The following is a 25,649-nucleotide window of genomic DNA, read 5'->3' on the forward strand; positions in this document are numbered from 1 at the left end:
TGGCACACATGAGGTGGAAAGGGAACAGTGATGCGAGGTTATCCCTCGCATTACATGACAAGGCGCATTTAATGCGTCCTACTTAGGTTTCCTTGCTTTATCGGGGACGGGGGAGAGCCCTGTCTCGTCCGTCGCTGCTCCCTCTCGTGTCGACACGCGCCCTGGCCAGCGGCGCCCGCGGTGCCATGTAGGCAGGCAGGCAGCTGAGGTGGCGCAGTGGTGGGTCTCCACGAAGATCCGCATGCCGCCACGTAGGTGCCTGCCCAGCTGGTTGGGTCGGCAGCTGCATGCGAACGGCGGTGGAGGTTTGACTGTGTGGGCCTGATGGTGGCCCTACGGGTGTTCTTGGCAAGGGCCTTGCCGGGGCCCCGGCAAGGGTCTTGCCGTGGCGCCTGCTATCATCCCCGGCAAGGCTCTTGCCGGGGGCCTTGTGGTCCTCCTTGGCTAGGATCCCGCCAAGGATCATCATCTTCTAAAGGGTGTATCCTATCTTGAATGTCTTCACAAAGATCCGCATGCCACCACGGGGATGTCTCCCGAATCCTTGCCCCATGGGGGTAGTGGACTCAAGGGTGACTCACTCCGTAGGTGTGGGGCGAGCTGCCATGGCGAGGGTCTTGCCGGGTTTGCTAAAACCGCCTCCCGGCAAGGATCTTGCTGGGGGGGGGGGTCCGCTTCGTCCCCTTTGCTCTTTGTGGTCTTAGTCTTGGCGTCGTTCTGCTTCTCCTGGGCTTCGGCCTTACCTTGGCTCACCTTCCTTGCCTTGCTCAGTGTGGTGGTGCCCGTGGCTCAGACTGCCCATGCACAGTTATAGGGGTACAAAAAGTGTACCCCTCTTTTTGTACACCGACAGGAGCCCCCGGGCCTGGGCCACACGTAAGCGCAATCGCGTCGTTGGGCTAGGCCCAAAAATGGTGCGCGGGCAGGCGGGGCGGTTTTTACCGCGGTAAGTCTCTTCGCGCGCTGCGCTTCCCATGCTTCCCGCGCGTGGCGCGGCGTGGGGAGGCATGTGGGACGTGGGCGGCATGCGTGGAGCTGAGCTCTGCATGCATGCGTCACGTCGTAGTAAAGGGGGCGGTTCGCACCTTCCCCATAAACGGAGGGAGGCGTAGAGGCGCGGCCCATTTACTGAACGGGGCCGAGGCGTGGTCTTCAAGGCGTCCACTCCCCACGATCACGGGGTGGGGAGAGGTCGCCTCACCCGTCGCCTCGGTCCTGCACGCCTGCCACGTGGCTCTCATGCGCTTGGGGTGGCGAACGGTGGAGGCGGGAAACCGGGCCGCCGCGGGCTGGGGCGGCGGGTCGGTCCCAGTTCCCTGCGCCTTCCGCGTCTAGATTGGCTGAGCGGGGCGGCCGAGCCCCTACCCCGTTCCTTTATAAAGAGCGGGAGGGCGGGGGGGGGGGGATGGCGTCCCGCATTCTTTCATCTCCTCCTTCCTTCAGCTTTTGCTCCCCCCTTCCATCCGCCATGGAGAGAGGGAATCCTGGTCCTTCAACGGTAGCGGCGAGGGTCGCTGCTCGACAACGCGTCCCTCCTTCTCCTGCACCCGCGGTGGCAGAGCTAGCCGCGAGAGGAAGGGGGAGGGGGCGAGGCCGTGGGCGAGGCCGAGGTGCTCGGGGAAGAGGAGGACGGGGCGGCGCGCCGGCCTCGCCTCCGCCAGTGGTTCCTCCCCCCATGGAGGGCCACGTTGGGGATGACCCTTGCGAGTTCTTCGTCAGGCTGTGCCGGTCGCCTCGCCATCGCCTTCGTCTCCCGACTCCATTCGCGCGGGAGATGGAGCTGGCTTCGCCGGAGTCGCTGCAGCTGCACATGAGGGGCTATGGGATCAGCGGCACGCGGGTTCGCGTTGACTTCCCCGGCCCTCATGTGATGTATCTTTGTCGGGGATGGAAGACGTTTTCTCATATCCACCGCTTGACGGAGGGGCTCACTCTCCATTTTAAGCTGATGGAGGGTGGCCTTCTCTCCGTCAAGGTCTTTGGATGTTTTGGGACCCGTGCAAGGTGCTGCGTGGAGAGCTCTTCTGATAGTGAAGACTCCTCCTCGGGAGGGAGTGACGAGGAGGACAGTGGCAACGACGACGAGGGTAGTAGGCGGCAGGATGACGGGTCCGATTAGGTGTCGGGTGCCGCTCCGTGCGGCACCGGCGACCCCATCATCCGCGTCGCCGGCTCCCTGAACTTCTCGGGGTCGTCTCCTTGGGCGGCTAGCGTTGGGAGGCTGCGGAAGAGGAAGAGGGCGGGCGGCAAGGCCGTCAAGTCGGAGTACGCGGGCACCGACGCCTTCGACACGTGCTGACGTCCTGCCGCCTCGTCTTCGAGCTCTGCTTCCGGCGCCGCCCATCCAGCCTTTGGACGGCCACCAAGATGTTCTCTTGGTGTCTTCTGCCACCCGTAGCTCGCCTAGGCGCTCCTTTTGTCTCTTTCGCCTCCTTGACCTGCCTCCTGAGGAGAGGGACAAGAAAGGGATTACAGGCACCTTATCTCTTTTTAGTTTGTAAGCCTTTGGGCCTTTGTTGAATTTAAAACTTGTAATCCCATCATTCATGTTTTTCATTCCCTATGGACTGTACCTGAGTGGAATGTTTTTAATGAAAAAGGGATGCTTGCCGGGTCATTTGTTTGCGGGTGGAACCCACGACAAGGAGTAAATCCTTGATATCTTTAAGATAAACATTTCCTTGCCCGACAACAGGCCTTGCCGTCTCCCCACTTCGCTCGACCTTCCTCACGCCTTTGGCGGAGGGAGGGATGAGGCGGGTTCTGGCTCCTTATTTCATCCTTTCGCTGCCGCGACTACGACCAAACTTGGCCCCAGGAATGAGCCCTAGGGCCTAGAGTTATGGGAGCACGGTAGCTTAGGGGAAAACGAGGTTTCACATACCTCAGTCCATAATGGAATTGTAACATCCCAAATTTTCCATTTGGAATGTTATACATTAGATCATCATGCATATCATATTTTATTTGCTTTGGGTTTTGATCCTAGAAAATTCTAAGCAACTCAAGGACCCACAAAGAGAGTTGGGGATTTCGTTATTTTCATATTTGAGTTTTTTCTCAAATTTTGAGAATAGGATCATTTGATTTTATTTATTTTATCATCAATTATTTCTATTACAAAAATATAAGAGAGGGAATAAAATGACTTTCCCAAAATATAGAAATATTGAGGATTTAATAAAAAAAATCAAATAGTTTTATTTCGGAGATTTTTTATTGTTTTTATTTGAATTAGGAAAAATGCACGTTTTTCAAAATTGCATTTAGGACCCAAATAAATGTTCACTTTGTCGGGCTTGATTTTAGAGTCCGTTTAGTATTTCTTTTTATTTTTTTTCTTCTGAGCGAAAAAAAAGCGAAACCGACTATGGGCCGTACTCGGCCAGGACTCCGCCTGGCCGGGGCCTTTATAAGCCGGGGCAAGCCAGCCCGAAGGCCCAGCCGCCCCGAAACCCTAGCCGCGCCCTAACCCTAGCCGCCAGCCGCCGCCGCCGCCAGCCGCCGCCGCCGATACGCCGGAGCCGCGCGTCGGCCGAGGTTCGCCGCACCTCGAATCCGTGCCGTTTAAAAAAAATCCGTTCGTCATTTTTCTTTTTCGTCGGATTTTTTCCGCGGTTATTTTCTGATCGCGATTTCTGATCCGATTTTCGTTTTAGTTTAACTTTTCGCTCGTTTATCGGAATCAGGCAATTCAAGCGCCTGGAGTTTCGTCTCGAAACCCTCTATCCGAATAATCAACTTAAACAAGTTTTTGCTACTGTAAAATTTGACTTAGGTTCAGATTACTAGGACAAAGTTGTTTTCTTTCGCCGTTTGACTTTCTTTGCTTCGTTCGATTTGATTCCTTTTGCCAACCAGAGTTCTTAAGTTGAACCTTCTGGTTAGATCTCTTATTTGAGTTTTACCTGTGCATTAGATGAGTACTTATTGTATGCTTGTTTGTTTGCCTGTGATAGAGTACCCGGAGTGCGCCGCCTGTTACTTCGAATCGTTAGGTTTCACGGATCATCAGCAAGGCAAGTAACACTTTGATCATACCTTTTCTACAACCCAGTTTTTTTGCATTAGATCAATCTTCACACATTGCATGATTAGGATCTAATTAAACTGTGGGATGGGAAGTAGATGAGGTAGTACCTATTACCTATTTATTATCAAACCTTTGGGAGTTACTTCTACGTTTGCTTATTATGCCATGCTATGCTAGTAGACGTGGATTGGGTGAGTGAAATCCATGACAGATGCGAGATTGATAATTAATGGTTTATCTAAGGCGGCAACTTAAACACACATCTGGGTGGATTGAGGCACCTGGGTATTCCAGGACCTGCCTGTTTTCTTTTGGACCGCCATCCAGGCTCAAAGGGATCATGAGATTTTTCAAACTAGAAACTTCCGTGTGCAGCCACAAGCCATTATGGGCTCTGGCATAGTTGATTAAGTCATGCGAACTCTTACAGGGTAGACTAGCAGATGTAGGGGAAAATAGGTGTACCGGTCTATCCATCGTAAGGTGCTAGCGCTTCTGAAAGACTGTGTCTCGGTCATCCGTTTCTCAAACACCATGTAGTGCGAGAAATCCAACGGAGGCGATCGAGTCTTGTGGGGAAAAGTGTGCAAACCTCTGCAGAGTGTAACAAACTAATCATGATTAGCCGTGTCCCCGGTTATGGACATCTTGAGTATCTAGTATCTGGATTATCATGTGAATCTCAACATGTTACTCTAAAATTAATTTTGTTTGGGTTATGTTTAATGATGATGCTTAATTGGGATTGAGAATGCTGTCAACCATTCTCAATGTTTAACAACCACCATGATAGTAATTAAATTTATTCCTTTTGAAGTAGGGAAAATTTGGCTTTATGCAAAACTGTAACCATAGAGCTTTCCACCAGCCAAATATGCATATAGTATAGCTGTTGCATTCCATTACTCTCTATGTGTTACCTTGCCAGCATATTCCATGTGCTGACCCGTTTTTGGGCTGCAACGTTAATGTTGCAGACTTTTCAGACGACGATTAAGGAGTTTTTAGGTCGTGGTTCTATACTCAGTGATGCCGTTGGAGTTGATGGACTCACTTATCTTCCAAGCCTTCCGCTGTTATCGTAATTAGATGGCCTTAAGCCATATTTATTGTAATAAGTTCTCTTTTGAGACACTCGATGTAATAAGTGTGTGATTGCTACTCTGCTATAAATCCTCCGAGTACTGTGTGGTGTCAGCATTACTGATCCAGGGATGACACCGGAGCACAGAGATCAGACTGTTTGAGGTCTGGTCGCTACAGAGATGGTATCAGAGCACACGCTGACTGTAGGACACGACCACTAATCTAAAGACCTAGATCACTACTCACTCTCTTCTCTTCTGACCTCTCATCTTTTCTACTCTTTAGAATGGCGGATGCAAGGAACAAGTTCACCCAACCGGATGAAGATACACCCTTTGGACGCCACTTGAAGGAAGTCACTAGATACCTGAACATAGGAGTACCAAGCTTCACATGAACCTACAACGCCACTTTACCTGAAGAAGAGCGCTGGATGATTCAAGTTCAAATCCCAGAAAGGACGTTCATGCCAGTCACTGAGCCCATAGAGTTTTCTTTTGATGCACCAACTTGGAGTCTAGGAAAGAGCATGGCAGCTCACATCGCCATGGGACACATTGGAGAAGTCTACCGCAAGGATCTTAAGGATACTATATACCAGATTTGTGGGCGCCGAGATGAACACTGGGAGATGATTAACACCAGGAAAGATAGATCAATTGCAGCTTTTATCCAAGAGTTAAACCAGCACATTCGACGACAGGAGAATCAGATGTGCGCCGGCATGATAGATCTGAAGAAGGCTAAGACTAGAATCAAGGAACTGGAGGAAGAACTCAAGGCTACATGTGAAGATTATGAAGAAGAAATTGAAGTATTGGTGGATACGAATGCCGACCTAACTATGAAGCTAGCAGTATTTATGGGAGGCCCGACACCAGTAGATGAAGACGAAGAACCCAAGGAGATTAGCCCGGAAGACTACATCATCATTGACGTCACCGACTCGGAACAAGATAGTAGCAATGATGATTATGTTGATGAAGCAGGAGCAGATATCATGGAGTCTACAACCGTAGAATATTTCTAGTAGACCACCTCATCAGTATTAATAGTCCACCATGTAAATATAGTAGTCCGAGCACCTTGGGATAGTTAGATCGATTGTATGCCTTTGTTTGTTTGAATGAAGTGAATTGTTTGCTTTTGCCTCATGTGCATATGGGTAGTGTTTTCTCTTTAGACCCCCTCTATTCTTATATCTCATCTTTTCTAAACCCTCAGATGCCTCCGAGACATGACCCCGGATTTGCCTTTCCGCCGGAGCTCACCCAGTTGATCCAGCAGCAGAACACCTTGATGCAGTTGCTAGTCCAGAATCAGAATCAGGGGAACAACAACAACAACCCATCACCACCACCACCACCACCACCTGTTGACCACTTAGCCCGCTTTCTTAGGCTGAATCCGCCGGTGTTTTCCAGTAGCATCGAGCCGATAGTAGCAGATGATTGGCTCCGCAAGACAGCTAGGGAGTTGACCACAGCAGGATGCACAGATGCGGAGAAGGTTAAGTTTGCCGCACATCAGTTAGAAGGACCCGCAGCATCATGGTGGGAGAATTTCACAGCCACCTTTCCAGTCGACACTGTCACATGGGATCAATTTCAGCAGGCTTTCCGTACTGCCCATGTTTCAGCAGGAGCTATGGCCATGAAGAAGCGTGAGTTTCGTAACTTGCGCCAAGGAGGACGGGCAGTTGGCCAGTATGTGGAGGAGTTTAGTAAGCTAGCACGTTATGCCCCAGACGACGTTGCTACGGATGCAGCTAAGCAGGAGAAGTTCCTGGAAGGACTGAATGATGAGTTAAGTATGCAGTTGATGGTAGCCACCTTCAACAACTACCAGGAGTTGGTACACCGTGCTCTTATGATTGAAGGGAAGCAGCAGCAAATTGAGAACCGCAAGAGGAAGTATGGACAAGGAAAGTATAATTCAGGAGCTCAGCAGAAGCCACGTTTTACCCCTAGACCGGGAGGACATTTTCAGCATACCCATGGAGTAGGTAGCTCGCACAATCACAATGGCACCAAGAATGGTAATGGGAATGGAGGAAGCAATGGCCAGAACCGCAGCACCCCATCAACCCCAGCCAAGAGAGATCTGAGTCAAGTCACCTGTTTCAAGTGTTCCAAGACCGGACATTATGCCAATGAATGTCCTGAAGGCCAAAACGGCAATGGAAGTTCTGGGAAGAAGCCGAACCCTTTCAACAGGGGACAGGTGAACCACGTTAATGTGGAGGAGGTTGAAGCTCAGCCCGATGCAGTAATAGGTAAGTTTTTGGTTAAGTCATTTACTGCACTCGTTCTTTTTGGTACTGGTGCATCGCATTCATACATATCAAGGGGATTTGTGGAAAAGTATAGCCTACCCACTAGGGTTCTCAAAACACCTATGCTAGTATGCTCACCAGGAGCAGAGTACATGGCCAGTCAAGGATGTTTTCAAGTGCCATTAAGTATAGGACGGCATGTTTTCCCAACAGATTTAATTATTCTGGAATCTCAAGGTCTGGATGTGATTCTTGGTATGGATTGGCTGTCGATGTATGGAGGAAACATCGATTGTGCTAGTAAGTCAATTTTGCTTACCACCCCAGAAGGGAGAAGGATCAAGTATGTATCCCGGCATGCGCCAAACAAGACACAAGTAAATTCATTAACAGGAGTTGTGCAGGAGGAAGTACCAGTGGTAAGGGAATTCCCTGATGTATTTCCAAAGGAGTTGCCAGGCATGCCACCGGATAGAGATATTGAGTTCTTGATTGAGCTATTGCTAGGCACAGGGCCAATATCAAAGAGACCATATAGGATGCCAGCAAAGGATTTGGTGGAAATTAAGAAACAGATTAAGGAGTTACTGGATAAAGGTTACATTCGCCCAAGTTCTTCACCTTGGGGATCACCAGTACTACTAGTGGAGAAGAAGGATGGATCGTTAAGGATGGTTGTTGATTATCGAGGATTGAATGAAGTAACAATCAAGAACAAGTACCCGCTACCAATGATCAATGATCTGTTTGATCGATTGCAAGGAGCTAAAGTGTTTTCCAAGATCGATTTGCGATCAGGGTACCACCAGTTGAAGATTCGAGAACAGGATATTCCGAAGACAGCTTTTACCACTAGGTATGGGCTGTATGAGTATACTGTTATGTCATTTGGTCTGACTAACGCGCCTGCCTATTTTATGAACATGATGAACAAAGTGTTTATGGAGTTTTTGGATAAGTTCATCGTAGTGTTCATTGATGATATCCTGGTTTATTCAAATAATGAAGAGGAACATAAGGAGCATTTGCATTTGGTACTTGGAAAGCTCAGAGAACATCAATTATATGCCAAGTTCAGCAAATGTGAGTTTTGGTTGAAGGAAGTAGGATTCCTCGGACACGTTATATCTGGAGAAGGTATAGCTGTTGATCCCACTAAAAGTTGATACTGTGACCAAGTGGGAAGCCCCAACTACCGTTGGAGAGATCCGGAGTTTTCTTGGACTCGCAGGATACTACCAGAGGTTTATTGATTTTTTAAAGATTTCAAAGCCTATGAAGGAGTTGTTGAAGAAAGATACCAAGTTCAAATGGACTGAGCAGTGTGAGGCTAGTTTCCAGGAGTTGAAGAAACGCTTGGTTACCTCACCAGTGTTGATTTTGCCAGATCAGACCAAGGATTATGAGGTGTATTGCGACGCTTCACGTCGAGGACTTGGAGCAGTGCTTATGCAGGAAGGGAGAGTTGTTTCATATGCCTCAAGACAACTGAAGCCCCATGAGTTGAATTACGCTACGCATGATTTGGAGTTAGCAGCCGTAGAGCATGCCTTGAAGACATGGAGACATTTCCTCATCGGAAATCATTGTGAGGTGTACACGGATTATAAGAGTTTGAAGTACATTTTCACACAGAAGGAGTTGAACCTCAGACAAAGGAGATGGTTGGAGCTCATCAAGGATTATGATATGAGATTGCATTATCATCCCGGGAAGGCTAATGTAGTAGCTGATGCATTAAGCCGCAAGAGCCATGTCAATACGTTAATGACGGGAGAAATACCCAAGGAGTTAGCAGAAAATCTTTGTGAACTATGTTTGGAAATAGTTCCGAGAGGCTATGTAGCAGCGTTGGAAATTCAGTCAACTTTGATGGACAGAATCAGGGAAGCTCAGAAGACTGACAAGGAGATTGCTTCCATAAAGGAGAAAATGAAAGAAGGAAAAGCTAAAGGATTTCGTGAGGATGAGCACGATACCCTATGGTTTGAAGACCGTGTCTATGTGCCCAATGACCCGGAGATCAGGAAGTTAATTCTGCAAGAGGACCATGATTCACCCTATTCGATTCACCCAGGGAATACCAAGATGTATCTGGATTTGAAGGATATTTTCTGGTGGACTAGAATGAAGAAAGAAATAGCAGAGTATGTAGCAGTTTGTGATGTATGCCAGAGAGTAAAGGCAGAGCATCAGAAGCCAGCAGGATTGTTACAACCATTGCCGATACCCGAATGGAAGTGGGATAAGTTAGGCATGGATTTTATCACGGGATTGCCCAGGACTCGTTCAGGCTATGACTCGATTTGGGTTGTAGTCGATCGATTGACGAAAGTAGCTCATTTCATCCCAGTAAAGACCACTTATACCAGTGCTAAGTTGACAAAAATATACATGACCAGAATAGTATGTCTGCATGGAGTTCCGAGGAGTATCGTATCAGATAGAGGAACCCAGTTTACCTCAAAGTTCTGGAAGCAGTTGCACGGAACTTTTGGAACCAGGCTAGAATTCAGTACAACTTTTCATCCGTAGACAGATGGACAGACCGAGAGAGTCAATCAGATTTTGGAGGATATGCTGAGAGCTTGTGCGCTAGATTATGGATCTAGTTGGGACGATAATTTGCCATATGCAGAGTTCTCTTACAACAACAGTTACCAAACCAGTTTGAAGATGGCCCCTTTCGAAGCTTTGTACGGAAGGAGGTGCAGGACACCGTTGTCGTGGGACGAAGTTGGAGACCGTCAGTTGTTTGGACCTGACTTGATTAAGGAGTCTGAACAGAAAGTGAAGTTGATTCGCGATAGGCTCAAGGTAGCCCAGTCCAGACAGAAGAGTTATGCAGATTCTAAACGCAAGGAGACAGTTTGCGAAGTTGGAGACAGAGCTTATCTTCGAGTATCTCCACTTCGGGGAACAAAGCGTTTTGGAGTTAAAGGGAAGTTAGCGCCACGATTTGTAGGACCATATCGAATTTTGGAGCGTATGGGAGAAGTGGCCTACAAGTTGAAATTGCCCGAAGGATTGTCAGGAATTCATGATGTGTTCCACGTTTCTCAGTTAAAGAAGTGCCACGCGGAGATGGCTGACATACCATTGAGAGACACAGTGCCTTTGGAAACTATTCAGTTGGATAACGATTTGACCTACGAGGAGAAACCAGTTAAGATCCTCGAGTTTGCCAGCCGAGTTACTCGCAGCAAAGTTATCAAGTTTTGCAAGGTTCAGTGGAGCCACCACACGGAGGATGAAGCCACCTGGGAACGAGAGGAAGATTTGCTCAAAGACCACCCTCACCTATTTTCTAGCCAACCCGAATCTCGAGGGCGAGATTCATCTTAAGGGGGGTAGGTTTGTAACATCCCAAATTTTCAATTTGGAATGTTATACATTAGATCATCATGCATATCATATTTTATTTGCTTTGGGTTTTGATCCTAGAAAATTCTAAGCAACTCAAGGACCCACGGAGAGAGTTGGGGATTTCGTTATTTTCATATTTGAGTTTTTTCTCAAATTTTGAGAATAGGATCATTTGATTTTATTTATTTTATCCTCAATTATTTCTATTACAAAAATATGAGAGAGGGAATAAAATGACTTTCCCAAAATATAGAAATATTGAGGATTTAATAAAAAAATCAAATAGTTTTATTTCAGAGTTTTTTTTGTTGTTTTTATTTGAATTAGGAAAAATGCACATTTTTCAAAATTGCATTTAGGGCCCAAATAAATGTTCACTTTGTCGGGCTTGATTTTAGAAGCCCGGGAAAATTTATTTCGGGATTTTTGGAGTCCGTTAAGTATTTATTTTTATTTTTTTTTCTTCCGAGCGAAAAAAAGCGGAACCGACTATGGGCCGTACTCGGCCAGGACTCCGCCTGGCCGGGGCCTTTATAAGCCGGGGCAAGCCAGCCCGAAGGCCCAGCCGCCCAGAAACCCTAGCCGCGCCCTAACCCTAGCCGCCAGCCGCCGCCGCCGCCGCCGCCAGCCGCTGCCGCCGCCGCCGCCCCACTGCTGATCCGCCAGAGCCGCGCGTCGCCCGAGGTTCGCCGCACCTCGAATCCGTGCCGTTTAAAAAAAAATTCCGTTCGTCGTTTTTCTTTTTCGTCAGATTTTTTCCGCGGTTATTTTCTGATCGCGATTTCTGATCTGATTTTCATTTTAGTTTAACTTTTCGCTCGTTTATCGGAATCAGGCGATTCAAGCGCCTGGATTTCGTCTCGAAGCCCTCTATCAGAATAATCAACTTAAACAAGTTTTTGCTACTGTAAAATTCGACTTAGGTTCAGATTACTAGAACGAAGTTGTTTTCTTTCGCCGTTTGACTTTCTTTGCTTCGTTCGATTTGATTCCTTTTGCCAACCAGAGTTCTTAAGTTGAACCTTCTGGTTAGATCTCTTATTTGAGTTTTACCTGTGCATTAGATGAGTACTTATTGTATGCTTGTTTGTTTGCCTGCGATAGAGTACCCGGAGTGCACCGCCTGTTACTTCGAATCGTTAGGTTTCACGGATCATCAGCAAGGCAAGTAACACTTTGATCATACCTTTTCTACAACCCAGTTTTTTTGCATTAGATCAATCTTCACACATTGCATGATTAGGATCTAATTAAACTATGGGATGGGAAGTAGATGAGGTAGTACCTATTACCTGTTTATTATCAAACCTTTGGGAGTTACTTCTACATTTGCTTATTATGCCATGCTATGCTAGTAGACGTGGATTGGGTGAGTGAAATCCATGACAGATGTGAGATTGATAATTAATGGTTTATCTAAGGTGGCAACTTAAACACACATCTGGGTGGATTGCGGCACCTGGGTATTCCAGGACCTGCCTGTTTTCTTTTGGACCGCCACCCAGGCTCAAAGGGATCATGAGATTTTTCAAACTAGAAACTTCCTTGTGCAGCCACAAGCCATTATGGGCTCTGGCATAGTTGATTAAGTCATGCGAACTCTTACAGGGTAGACTAGCAGATGTAGGGGAAAGTAGGTGTACCGGTCTATCCATCGTAAGGTGCTAGCGCTTCTGAAAGACCGTGTCTCGGTCATCCGTTTCTCAAACACCATGTAGTGCAAGAAATCCAACGGAGGCGATCGAGTCTTGTGGGAAAAAGTGCGCAAACCTCTACAGAGTGTAACAAACTAATCATGATTAGCCGTGTCCCCGGTTATGGACATCTTGAGTATCTAGTATCTGGATTATCATGTGAATCTCAACATGTTACTCTAAAATTAATTTTGTTTGGGTTATGTTTAATGATGATGCTTAATTGGGATTGAGAATGCTGTCAACCATTCTCAATGTTTAACAACCACCATGATAGTAATTAAATTTATTCCTTTTAAAGTAGGGAAAAATTGGCTTTATGCAAAACTGTAACCATAGAGCTTTCCACCAGCCAAATATGCATACAGTATAGCTGTTGCATTCCATTACTCTCTATGTGTTACCTTGCCAGCATATTCCATGTGCTGACCCGTTTTCGGGCTGCAACGTTAATGTTGCAGACTTTTCAGACGACGATTAAGGAGTTTTTAGGTCGTGGTTCTATACTCAGTGATGCCGTTGGAGTTGATGGACTCACTTATCTTCTAAGCCTTCCGCTGTTATCGTAATTAGATGGCCTTAAGCCATATTTATTGTAATAAGTTCTCTTTTGAGACACTCGATGTAATAAGTGTGTGATTGCTACTCTGCTATAAATCCTCCGAGTACTGTGTGGTGTCAGCATTACTGATCCAGGGATGACACCGGAGCACAGAGATCAGACTGTTTGAGGTCTGGTCGCTACAGGAATGCATGATAAGGGATGAAGAACTTATCTGAAGATGCAGCCCCCGGCAACCCTGGTTCGCCGTGGGTGAATCTTTGCTCTTGCAGCCCCCGGTAATGCTGGCTTGCCGGTGGCTAGATGCTGGTCTGTTCATCTTCTTTTCCTCCCCAAGTGGTTCGGCACGGATATCCGTGTGTCCTGTGAACCAAAGAAGACAAAAGAAAGACAAAGAGACGCTCGACCTCTAAGCTAGGGGTTAGTCGCCGCTAAGCACTATCAACCCTAACCAAGGACGAGACTCAACCTAGCATGCATGCTATAACTTAGGGCGCCAGCGCTTCATTTATTTATGCTCAGGGTCTGCGCCTGGCTTTGTACAAAGGGTTACATGCATCATCGGCAATGCTTGTACAAAAGGTGGCTTGCCGGGGGGCCCGGCAAGCCGCGCCTCACGGGTAAAACTTGCGAAGATGCTCAATGTTCCAGGAGTTACTCACCGGAACGACATCTTCGGTCTCCAGGCGGACTGCACCGGGCCTGGTGACTCGTATTACCCGATAAGGGCCTTCCCACTTTGGCGTCAACTTGTTGGAATTCTTGGCCGATTGAACACGCCGAAGAACAAGGTCGCCTTCCTCAAGGCTTCGGGCATGAACCTTGCGGCTATGGTAGCGGCGCAAGGCTTGCTGGTAGCATGCTGCTCTCACAGCCGCCCGAAGACGATCTTCCTCAAGGAGTATTGCGTAATCTTGCCGTAGTTGCTCTTGCTCAAGCTCATCATAAGCGAGCACTCGAGGTGACCCATATATGAGTTCAGTGGGGAGAACTGCTTCTGCCCCGTATACTAGGGCAAAGGGTGTCTGGCTGGTGGCTCGATTTGGCGTCGTCCTGATCGACCAAAGAACCGTCGGCAGCTCATCAATCCAGCGCCTTCCACTCTTGTGCAGCCTGTCAAAGGTCTTGGTCCTTAAGCCTCGCAGTACTTCAGCGTTTGCCCTCTCAGCTTGACCATTGCTTCATGGGTGAGCAAAGGAAGCGAAACAGACTTTGCTGCCGAGGTCTTGGATATATTGCATGAAGGTGCGGCTTGTGAACTGTGTGCTGTTGTCGGTGATGACCCTGTTGGGTACACCAAAACAGCACACTAGTCCCTTGAAGAACTTGACGACTGACTGAGCTGTGACCTTCCTCACTACCTCCACCTCCTGCCACTTTGTGAACTTGTCGATTGCAACGTACAAGTACTCAAAGCCCCCAACAACGCGGGGGAAAGGGCCCAGTATGTCGATCCCCCAGACCGAGAAGGGCCAGGAGAGAGGAATGGTTTGAAGGGCTTGAGCTGGTTGATGAAGCTTCTTTGAATGGAACCGACACGCTTCACATCTGGTGACTAGTGTCATCGCATCCTGGAGGGCGGTGGGCCAGAAGAAGCCTTGCCGAAATGCCTTGCCGGCAAGGGCCCTTGACCCGATGTGGGATCCACATATGCCTCCGTGTATCTCCGCCAACAGCTCCAGTCCTTCCTCCCGAGGGATACACTTCAATTTCACACCGTTCGACCTCTTTCTGTACAGGACGTCATCGACGAACTGGTACATGGTAGAGCGACGGGCTACTTTTTCCGCTTCTTCCTGCTCTTCAGGAAGTTCCCCTGTTTGGAGGAATCAGACGGTATGCTATGCCCACGCTGGAGCCTGGGGCTCGACGGCGAGGACTAAAGGCATTTCCTCCGCTATAGGAGTGGCTGTCTCGACGGCAAGAGCTTGACGCTCCGCCGGAGCTAGCCGTCCCGTGGCGGGCTCAGTGTCCCTGGCAACATCCTTGCCGGCGGCTCCGGGGAGCTCGGCGGGAAAGTACTTGTCGGGTCCTGATTTCCTCCTCTTGTTCTGCTCTGTTGATGGATCAACGGATGGCTGAGTTAGCTGGAGCACAAAGGTACCTGGTTCCACAGGTAGCTTGAGGGCAGTGCGTTTTGACAGGTAATCGGCGATATCGTTCTCCGCTCAGGGAATGTATTCAGCCTGTATACCGTCGAAACGCTCTTCCAGCTTTCTCACTTCATTGACGTAGGCCTTCATCAACGGTCTCTGGTAGTCCTTGTTGACTTGCTTGACGACGAGCTGCGAGTCGCCCCTGACGATGAGCTTCTTGATTCCGAGGTCCGCCGCGATCCTAAGACCGGCAAGCAGCCCTTCGTACTCTGCCGTATTGTTTGTTGACACCTCCCTGGGGAAGTGCATCTGGATCACGTACTTGAGGTGCTCTCCGGTGGGCGCGACAAGCAGTACGCCAGCCCCGGCGTCGTGTAAGGAGAAAGCTCCATCAAAGTACATGATCCAACTGCAACTTGCCTCCTTGCCAGGGAGAGCAGTCTCTTGGGCTTCTTGTTTCCGCCGGTGGAGCTCTCTGGCACGTCCTCGACGGGAGCGCTACACTCCGGAGAGGTGCACTTGCCGGAGTGGGTGTCTGAGGTCTCACCGGTCTTCTTCTTCTTCCCTCCCAGGGTCTCAGCGGCAGGAGCAAGTGCCTTAGAGGTGGCAGCTGCTGCAACTGCTTGCTGGTATAGTTGGTCAGCGCAAATCAGCGCATCTTTCTTATCGGAGGGGATGGTGATGATCGTCACAGGTCCTGGCATCTTCAGGGTGTTGTAGGCATAGTGTGACGCCGCCATGAACTTGGCCAGCGCTGGGCGGCCAAGGATCCCGTTGTAGGGCAAGGGGATCTTGGCAACATCAAACACGATCCTCTCCATCCTGTAGTTCAAATCGCTTCCAAAAGTCACGGGCAGTGTGACCTTTCCCTTAGGTTGGCTTCTTCCCGGGTTGACCCCCTGAAACGTGCCTGTCTCTTCGAGGTCTCCATCAGGAATCTGCAGTTTCTCGATCACGGCTGGCGAGATCAAGTTCAAACCGGCCCCGCCATCGACTAGCATCTTTGTCACCTTGAGGTTGCGTGTTGTTGGTGAAACCAACAATGGCAAGCACCCGACCGTAGTAGTGCGATCAGGGTGATCCTCGGTGTCAAAAATGATAGGTGTGCTGGACCACTTCAGCGGCCTTTGGGCATCAAACGACGGCTCTGCCGCTGTAATCTCTCGTGCCCACTATTTAAGCTGGCGGTGAGAAGTATGCAGCGAGGCGCCGCCGTCGATGCACATGGCCTCTGTAGCTTTCTGAAACTCTTGGTCGCCGGATTCGTCGGCCTCTTCGTGATCGTCGTCTTCTGGCTTTTTGTCACGGCCCCGGGCGGGCCTCTCCTGTTGTTTATCCTTGCCGCGACGGCCCGCCTGGTCGTCACGCTTCTTGCTGGACCCCTTAGCACCGTCTTGGCCCTTCTCCTTGTCCCGCCTCTCATATTCATCCCTCTGCTTCTCAGCGAGGAGCTCAACCTGTCGGCAGTCTTGGAGAGCATGGCCTTTGGTGCGATGGATCTTGCAGTATCGCTTGTCGGAGTTTCCTGGCTTCTCGGCAACCGCCAAGGCCTGACAGGCGACACATCTGGCAATTTCCTTGCCGGGGTCATCTGCCTTGGTTTTCTTGGTGGAGCCGGTGTCATCAGATCCCTCAACGGCAAGCACGGCTTTACCTTTGCGCTTCCTGTTGCGGCGCCGGCCCTTCTTCGCCGGGGTGGCAGTATCTTCATCTGAGGAGTCGGTTTCCACGCCGGCATCTTCGTCGGGGTACTTCCATCCCTCTTCAGCCCAGGCACATCTGTCAGCAAGAACATAGAGTTCTGCTACATCTTTCACCTTGTTCATTTCCAGCTCTTCGCGTATCTTGCGGTTACGCACGTTCTGATGGAACGCGCTGATGATGGCGGCAGGGTGAACATCAGGGATATTGTACTGTATCCGGCTGAACCTCTGTATATACTTGCGGAGATCTCGCCTCCCTTCTGGGGAATGACGTGCAGGTTGCTCGCTTGGCCATGGGCTTGGTGGCCTCCAGTAAAGGCGCCCACAAACTCATGGCACAAATCCGACCAGGAGGAAATAGAGTCTACCGACAAGTGCATCAACCATGACATGGCGTTGGGTTTAAGAGCCAACGGAAAGTAATTCGCAAGCACCTTATCATCGCGGGCTCCGGCAGCTTGCATCGCAATGGTGTAGATGCTGAGGAACTCGGATGGGTGGGTCTTGCCGCTGTACTTTTCGCCCACGTCAGGTTTGAAGGTGCGGTGAGTGGGCCACTGGAACTGCCACAGCTCACGGGTAAAAGCCGGACAGCCTACCTCGTAAGGTAGGCCTCCAGGGCTCTCCGATGCCGGGTGGTTCACAGCAGGCCCTGCTCGCCTGTCTGACTGGTGGCACGCTTCGCGCCGGCGCTCGATAGTGGTTCGAGCGTCTTCATGTTCTCGTTCCCAAAGGACTTGGCGCTGGTCACAGTGGGTCCGCGGGTCGGACGACGCTATGGAGATTTCGTTGCCCGCAACGTCGCGATGGGCTGGCGTCCGCGGTACCGGGCGAGGAGGAGGCGAGTGCACCGTAGTTGCGGCGCCGCCGACTTTCCTGCCACTGGTGCGTGGGACTCCATCGGAGCGTCGACCCAGGGGATCCACCGGACTCGGTTCGTCTTTGTTGGCCATCGCAACAAGGCTTCGGATAGTGGCTCTCCATTCGCCGAGTTTCCTTGTAGTGGGAGGAAAATCGAGGAGCAACTGCGCGTGCGCCGGGGCTTCTACTGGCGTTGGTGGCAGCGAAACCTGCATGGATCGCGACGCGCTTTGATTTCTGACCATGTCAGAAGGAGCTCTATCACGACCCCGCGGTCGCATGCCATCTTCACCAGCGCCTCGGCGAGCGGGCAGGTCTTCTACCTCCCGGGAGTGGCGCTCGGGGCTCTTCCCGCGGCGACGCCCGGGGTCTTCGGCATGATTGCGCCGTTCGTCGCGCACCGCTTGAGAGGAGCGCGCCGTCGGTGCTGGCGTGGGAGTCTTGGAGGCCCTCGCATCGCCTTCAGGCGGTGGTAGCGATCTTGGAAGGCCCCGCGCCACCCGCAGAGGGCCTGGCTCCGTCTTTGGATTTGGCGGTGTGCGGTCCGTTACCAGGCGCACGAACATCGCCACCTCCCAAACTCTGGCTGCTGGGACGGTGTTGGTGTTCGCGAACGGCGCCCCGGGTCCTTTCTGCGACCGGTCCGCTGCTCGCCCGCGTCGGGACGAGATGTCCAGCTTCCGACGGGCCAACCGCCACCGTCGTCTTCTTCTTGGGCGCCATGACGATGAAGAAGCGTTGAACTAACTGCTAAGGCCGATTCTCACAACTACGCCCCCTACCTGGCGCGCCAAAGATGTCGGTGGGAACGACACCTATGGGGTCACAAGAATCCCTACTACGGTTGCGGGGCACGGGGTCGTGAGAAGAGCGGATCAAACAGATAGCACACGGTTCGTTTATCCAGGTTCGGACCGCGAGGATGCGTAAAACCCTACTCCTGCTTTGGTGGATTGTATATCTGTGTTCTTGAGCTAGCTATGGGGCGTGAGGAGCTCCAAAAAGCCGAATCCTCCTCCTGGTCGCTTCGGGCCTCCTTTTATAGGAAAAGGGGTGGCCACAGTGGCACACAGGAGGTGGAAAGGGAACAGTGATGCGAGGTTATCCCTCGCATTACATGACAAGGCGCATTTAATGCGTCCTACTTAGGTGTCCTTGCTTTATCGGGGACGGGGGAGAGCCCTGTCTTGTCCGTCGCCGCTCCCTCTCGTGTCGACACGCGCCCTGGCCAGTGGCGCCCGCGGTGCCATGTAGGCAGGCAGGCAGCTGAGGTGGCGCAGTGGTGGGTCTCCACGAAGATCCGCATGCCGCCACGCAGGTGCCTGCCCAGCTGGTTGGGTCGGCAGCTGCATGCGAACGGCGGTGGAGGTTTGACTGGTGTGGGCCTGATGGTGGCCCTACGGGTGTTCTTGGCAAGGGCCTTGCCGGGGCCCCGGCAAGGGTCTTGCCATGGTGCCTGCTGTCATCCGCGGCAAGGCTCTTGCCGGGGGCCTTGTGGTCCTCCTTGGCTGGGATCCCGCCAAGGATCATCATCTTCTAAAGGGTGTATCTAATCTTGAATGTCTTCACAAAGATCCGCATGCCAGCACGGGGATGTCTCCCGAATCCTTGCCCCATGGGGGCAGTGGACTCAAGGGTGACTCACTCCGTAGGTGTGGGGCGAGCTGCCACGGCGAGGGTCTTGTCGGGTTTGCTAAAACCGCCTCCCGGCAAGGATCTTGCTGGGGGGGGGGTCCGCTTCGTACCCTTTGCTCTTTGTGGTCTTGGTCTTGGCGTCGTTCTGCTTCTCCTGGGCTTCGGCCTTACCTTGGCTAACCTCCCTTGCCTTGCTCAGTGTGGTGGTGCCCGTGGCTCAGACTGCCCGTGCACAGTTATAGGGGTACAAAAAGTGTACCCCTCTTTTTGTACACCGACAATAGCCGCCGCCGCCCGTCCACCCCCTTCGTCTTCGTCCAAGCACCAGCCCATCGCCAGCGTCGCCGTCATCTGCCTCGAGCACTTCGTCTACTCCGACCACCGTTGGTGACATCAGCACCCATGCTGATTGGCGCCACAACCATCATCGAGTCTTCTTCTCTGTTGGCCCCTCCGACTCCTTGACATGGCGTATAGCTCGTGCAGGTCCCTCATCTACGCATGCCTTGTGCTGGCAACACCGATGCGTGTCTTCGTCCACGACGTGTCCCCGAGCCTGGCAAGCCTTGTGTGGTACTTCATCAACTTCATCTTTGTCCGTCGACGCATGCCCGGTGCTGGCAACACCGACGCGTGCCTTCGTCTACGTCGTGTCCCTGGGCTTGGCAAACCTGGCACGACGCATCATCAACAACATCTTCTTCCCGACACACCACTACTTTGACACTACTGCGCCCATGACTAACTCGGTGTCTCCTTGCGCCCGCGGCTCCATGGCAACTTCCTCGACACTGGCCACCCCGACTCGACATCGACCACGACGTTCTTCGTACGGCTACCTCGACTATTGCTACACCACCATACGCTCTCGGCTACATCGGCATCGGCACAAAGGACTACCTGCCTTACTTGCGCAACCTCGTCAGTTTCCACTCCAACCACGACTTCCACGATGCATCGACCGTCACGACTGTGTGTGTGCGTGTGTGTGGAGGGGGGTATCCGTCGGCTTGTCTTCAGATTCTTCTCCAGGCTCACCGTCTGCATCGCTACCATTGTGACCGCGGGGGGATGTTGAGTATCATTGTTATTTAGAAAACATAGGATAGCATAGGATTTATTCTACCTTGCCTTGTACTCCAAGATGACCATGTACTCCTATATATATGCCCACGAGGCTCAAGCAATACAATCAACTATTCCACCAAATCCCTCTCTCCCTTCTAACAACATCTATCAATGCTACTATGATGCAACAATCCTAATCTCTGTTGTGTGTATGTTGTGGTGTGTGCGCACACCTTAATAGTAATAATAAACCTCATTAAAGAATAAGTAAGTAGTGTCAAAAGTAGTCTCATTTTAGAATGGAGGGAATAGTTGTTTGATAACTGTTTATTTGTAGAGGAAATGGTGGATGGTATGATTTCAATAAGAAAAATGATGCCCCCTCAAGAAAAAAAGGTGGATGCTATGTTGGTGATTATACTGATTAAAGGTGACATACCGTTGCAATTATGCTCTGGGGAATTATTCTTTAAACACACATAGGTTAGTTAATTTGTGTGGTAGCTCCGGAGGGCTAACTTATGCTACTTCCAATGCATTGTCGCTTACATGAGGTGCTAAGTGCATTAAAAACCTTAGCAACTAGTCTCCCCAATGCATAGGTGCTTAGCTTTTGTAGCTAAGATTCCCTCATTGAATTGTTTAACAATTAAACTCCATCATCCATTGGTTGAAAGTCATTTTGCATTGGTCCACGCGCTTAGCACCGTTTCCTCCTAGGGTCACCATAATGCCCTCTCTCTTTAATTGCTTTGCCACATCAATTTCTTTCCTATGTGGCACCCTTAGCACCTGTACACCGTGGAGCACTGGGAAGGGCCTTATATACAGGAAGATCATATCTGTTGTGTTGTTTTGGGAATCTGTTCCGATATACTCCCTCCATTCCCCAATGTAGTGCGCCCACGCTTCCCAAGATCCAGGGCCTTGTTGGTTAAATACGGTCAAACTTGAATCTCGAGAAACGCGAGCGCACTAATTTATGGAATGGAGGGAGTATTTATATGAGATTATAATATGAATAGTTGAGTCACTTTGTTCGCAAATACAAAGCTTATGTATCTTTCACTCATATAGAAGCAGTTGAAGTGAGAACATAGAGGGATACATCGCATTGCACAACCAAAGATGGTGTAAACATGGTGCTCGGAGCAGGGATACATGTGATGCTCGGCCCAAGCAGAAGCCACAACACAACACTAAACTACCCAGTCCAACACAAACAACCCTAACCAAGATGATGCCCTAACACTCGGAATCCAGTACCAGACAAGACACGATGCGGGCAAGCAAGATGAGGCCTTAATAAAGGGGAACAACGCCGTGACGATACCGTCGTCCGATCTGAGGAACCGGATCTGGGGTTTCCCTCAGTGCTCGGAGAATAGACCTTGGCAGTGCCTCCAGGAAGGGGATGGCACCCACAGGTGTTGCCCTATCAACATCAAGTAGGGATTTTGTGTTGACCAATGTCCGAACAATCCCAAAGCCGTCGGGACTGGATCCAAATACATGAACAATAAGCTGATGCCGCCATCGCCGAAAGGGGAGCTATGCCACCGGAAGCGCGGCCATTGGACCTGGAGGGGCAAGGCCCCTTCCTGGAGGCATTGCCAAGGTGTATTCTCCGAGCGCTGAGGGAAACCCCAGATCCAGTTCCTCGGATCAGACGACCGTAGGGTCATGATGTTGTTCCCCTTCATTAAGGCGTCGTCTTGCTTGCCCGCGTCGTGTCTTGTCTGGTACTGGATTCCGAGTGTTAGGGCATCATCTTGGTTAGGGTTGTTTGTGTTGGACTGGGTAGTTTAGTGTTGTGTTGTAGCTTCTGCTTGGGCCGAGCATCACATGTCTCCCTGCTTCGAGCACCATCTTTACGCCATCTTTGGTTGTGCCATGCGATGTATCCCTCTACAACACATGTGATGCAATGATAGCCGTCACATCAACGAGACAGGATATAGAGAACATTGACCTGGATCGATGAAGTCGGAGCCGCCAAAACACCAGCAAACACAGGAAGCTGGAAAGGCACAGCTTCTAGAGCCCACGGGCCAAAGACACTACGAGAGGAACGTCGGGGAGCCGGGCACTAGAAAATGTAGGTTCCAAGCCAACCGGGACATTAACAATGATGGCAAGATCCAACATGTGCAGGCTGCCACGTCAAAGACAAGGAGATCCACACCACCACCTAGTAGAATGGATGCAAGCCTACATGGACCCAGATTGGATCCACCTACAACACCAGTGACGGAGGACCCATCAGCGGGAGGCGCATCATGCATGGCCACAGCCGGCTCATGCGCACGAGCTAAAGAAGGGGATGCCCCACGCACGACTACATACGACCAGCGCACCATGCACATGATGCGACAACACCCACAGAATCCCTCCGCCGCAACCCCATGGCCAGATCCGCCGAGTTTGTGCATGTAGCCAGGGAGGAGACTCTGTCGGGAACAGGTGTGACGACCGGAGAGGGTTGGCGACGCCACATGAAGAGGAGCTCCGCCGCCGAACTACCTCACATTGACAGGAGGCCAGGCCCCACCCGAGGGTGCCACGAGAGGCAGGAACGCCTGGCGCCACCCTCCTTGGGCAAGCTCAGACTTCCCGGTGCGCCTTCAGCGGTGGCGACGCGAGGGAGGGGCTCGGATCTAGGGTGCAACCGGCACCGCCGCTAGGGTCCACCCCTCCCCCCGAGTCACCTGGGAGGCGGCGCCCCGGGGAGGAGGGGGTCTGTGGACTCTTCACCGCATAATAGTTGAGTTAATAATATGACAATTGGAAAGGGGCATAATTTATTGTACGGTTGTGCAACTTTACTGAGAGCATAATAGTTTTTTCATGCATGTTGAGACGATTGTTTCTCATGCATGAACGCGTATTGAGAGAAGTAAATTAATAAGGATCATGTATAGGTAAAATTACACCTACCAATTTTCTCCTACAGATGGAATTAACAAGGCGAATATGGGATTCATGAAGGAAATATGCCCTAGATGCAATAATAAAGATGTTATTTGTATTTGCTTATATCATGATAAATGTTTATTATTCATGCTAGAATTGTATTAACCGGAAACTTAGTACATGTGTGAATACATAGACAAAACAGAGTGCCCCTAGTATGCTTCTACTTGACTAGCTCGTTAATCAAAGATGGTTAAGTTTCCTAACCATAGACATGTGTTGTCATTTGATGAATGGGATCACATCATTGGAGAATGATGTGATGGACAAGACCCATCCGTTAGCTTAGCATAATGATCGTTTAGTTTTATTGCTATTGCTTTCTTCATGACTTATACATACTCCTCTGGCTATGAGATTATGCAACTCCCGAATACCGAAGGAACACTTTGTGTGCTATCAAACGTCACAACGTAACTGGGTGATTATAAATATGCTCTACAGGTGTCTCCGATGGTGTTTGTTGAATTGGCATAGATCGAGATTAGGATTTGTCACTCCGAGTATCGGAGAGGTATCTCTGGGCCCTCTCGGTAATGCACATCATAATAAGCCTTGCAAGCAATGTGACTAATGAGTTAGTTGCGGGATGATGCATTACAAAATGAGTAAAGAGACTTGCCGGTAACGAGATTGAACTAGGTATGGAGATACCGATGATCGAATCTCGGGCAAGTAACATACCGATGACAAAGGGAATAACGTATGTTGTTATGCGGTTTGACCGATTAAGATCTTCGTAGAATACGTAGGAGCCAATATGATCATCCAAGTTCCGCTATTGGTTATTGACCGGAGATGTTGTCATGTCTACATAGTTCTCGAACCCGTAGGGTCCTCACGCTTAACGTTCGATGACGATTTGTATTTTGAGTTATGTGATTTGATGACCGAAGTTTGTTCGGAGTCACGGATGAGATCACGGACATGACGAGGAGTCTCGAAATGGTAGAGAGGTAAAGATTCATATATTGGAAGGTTGCATTTGGACATCGGAATGGTTCCGAGACGTTCGGGCATTTTTCTGAAGTACCGGGAGGTTACCGACCCCCTAGGGGAAGTTAATGGGCCTTAGTGGGCTTTAGTGGAGAGAGGGAATAAGGGCCACGAGGTGGCACGCGCCTCCCCCTGCCCAAACCGAATTGGACAAGGGGTGGGGGCGCGACCCCCTCCTTCCTTCTCCTTCTCCCCTCCTTCCTTTCCCTCCGGTGGAAGGAAAAGGGGGGATCCTACTTGGACTAGGAGTCCAAGTAGGACTCCTCCCCTAGCGCGCCCCTCCTGGTCGGCCTCCTCTCTCCCTCCCTCATTTATATACGTGGCCAGGGGGCACCCCAATAGCACAACATACAATCACTTAGCCGTGTGGGCTGCCCCCCTCCACAGTTCAACAACTCGGTCATATCATCGTAGTGCTTAGGTGAAGCCCTGAGCCGGTAACTTCATCATCATCGTCGCCATGCCGCCATGCTGACGGAACTCTCCCTCGTCCTCAACTAGATCAAGAGCTCAAGGGACGTCATCATGCTGAACACGGAGGTGTCGTATGTTCGGTGCTTGGATCGGTTGGATCGTGAAGACTTTCGACTACATCAACCGTGTTACTAAACGCTTCCGCTTTCGGTCTATGAGGGTACGTGGACACACTTTCCCCTCTCTTTGCTATGAATCTCCTAGTTAGATCTTGCATGATCGTTGGAATTTTTTTGAATTACTACGTTCCCCAGCAGTGGTATCAGAGCCAGTTCTACACGTAGATGTTATATGCACGAGTAGAACACAAAGAGTTGTGGGCGATAATACTCATAGTGCTTACCATCAACGTCTTACTTTGATTCAGCGGTATTGTTGGATGAAGCGGCCCGGACCGACATTACATGACCACATTCATGAGACTGGTTCTACCGACGTGCTTCGCACACAGGTGGCTGGCGGGTGTCAGTTTCTCCAACTTCAGTTGAATCGAGTTTGACTACGGCTGGTCCTTGTCGAAGGTTAAAACAACACAATTGACAAAAAATCGTTGTGGTTTTGATGCATAGGTAAGAACGGTTCTTGCTAGAAGCCCGTAGCAGCCACATAAAACTTGCAACAACAAAGTAGAGGATGTCTAACTTGTTTTTGCAGGGCATGTTGTGATGTGATATGGTCAAGACGTGATGAGATATAAATTGTTGTATGAGATGATCATGTTTTGTAAAAGTTATCGGCAACTGGCAGTAGCCTTATGGTTGTCGCTTTATTGTATGAAATGCAATCGCCATGTAATTGCTTTACTTTATCACTAAGCGGTAGCGATA

This window comes from Triticum urartu, chromosome 1A (genome assembly GCF_056163025.1).
Source record: "Triticum urartu cultivar PI428250 chromosome 1A, HENAU_Tu73, whole genome shotgun sequence".
Lineage (NCBI taxonomy): Eukaryota > Viridiplantae > Streptophyta > Magnoliopsida > Poales > Poaceae > Triticum > Triticum urartu.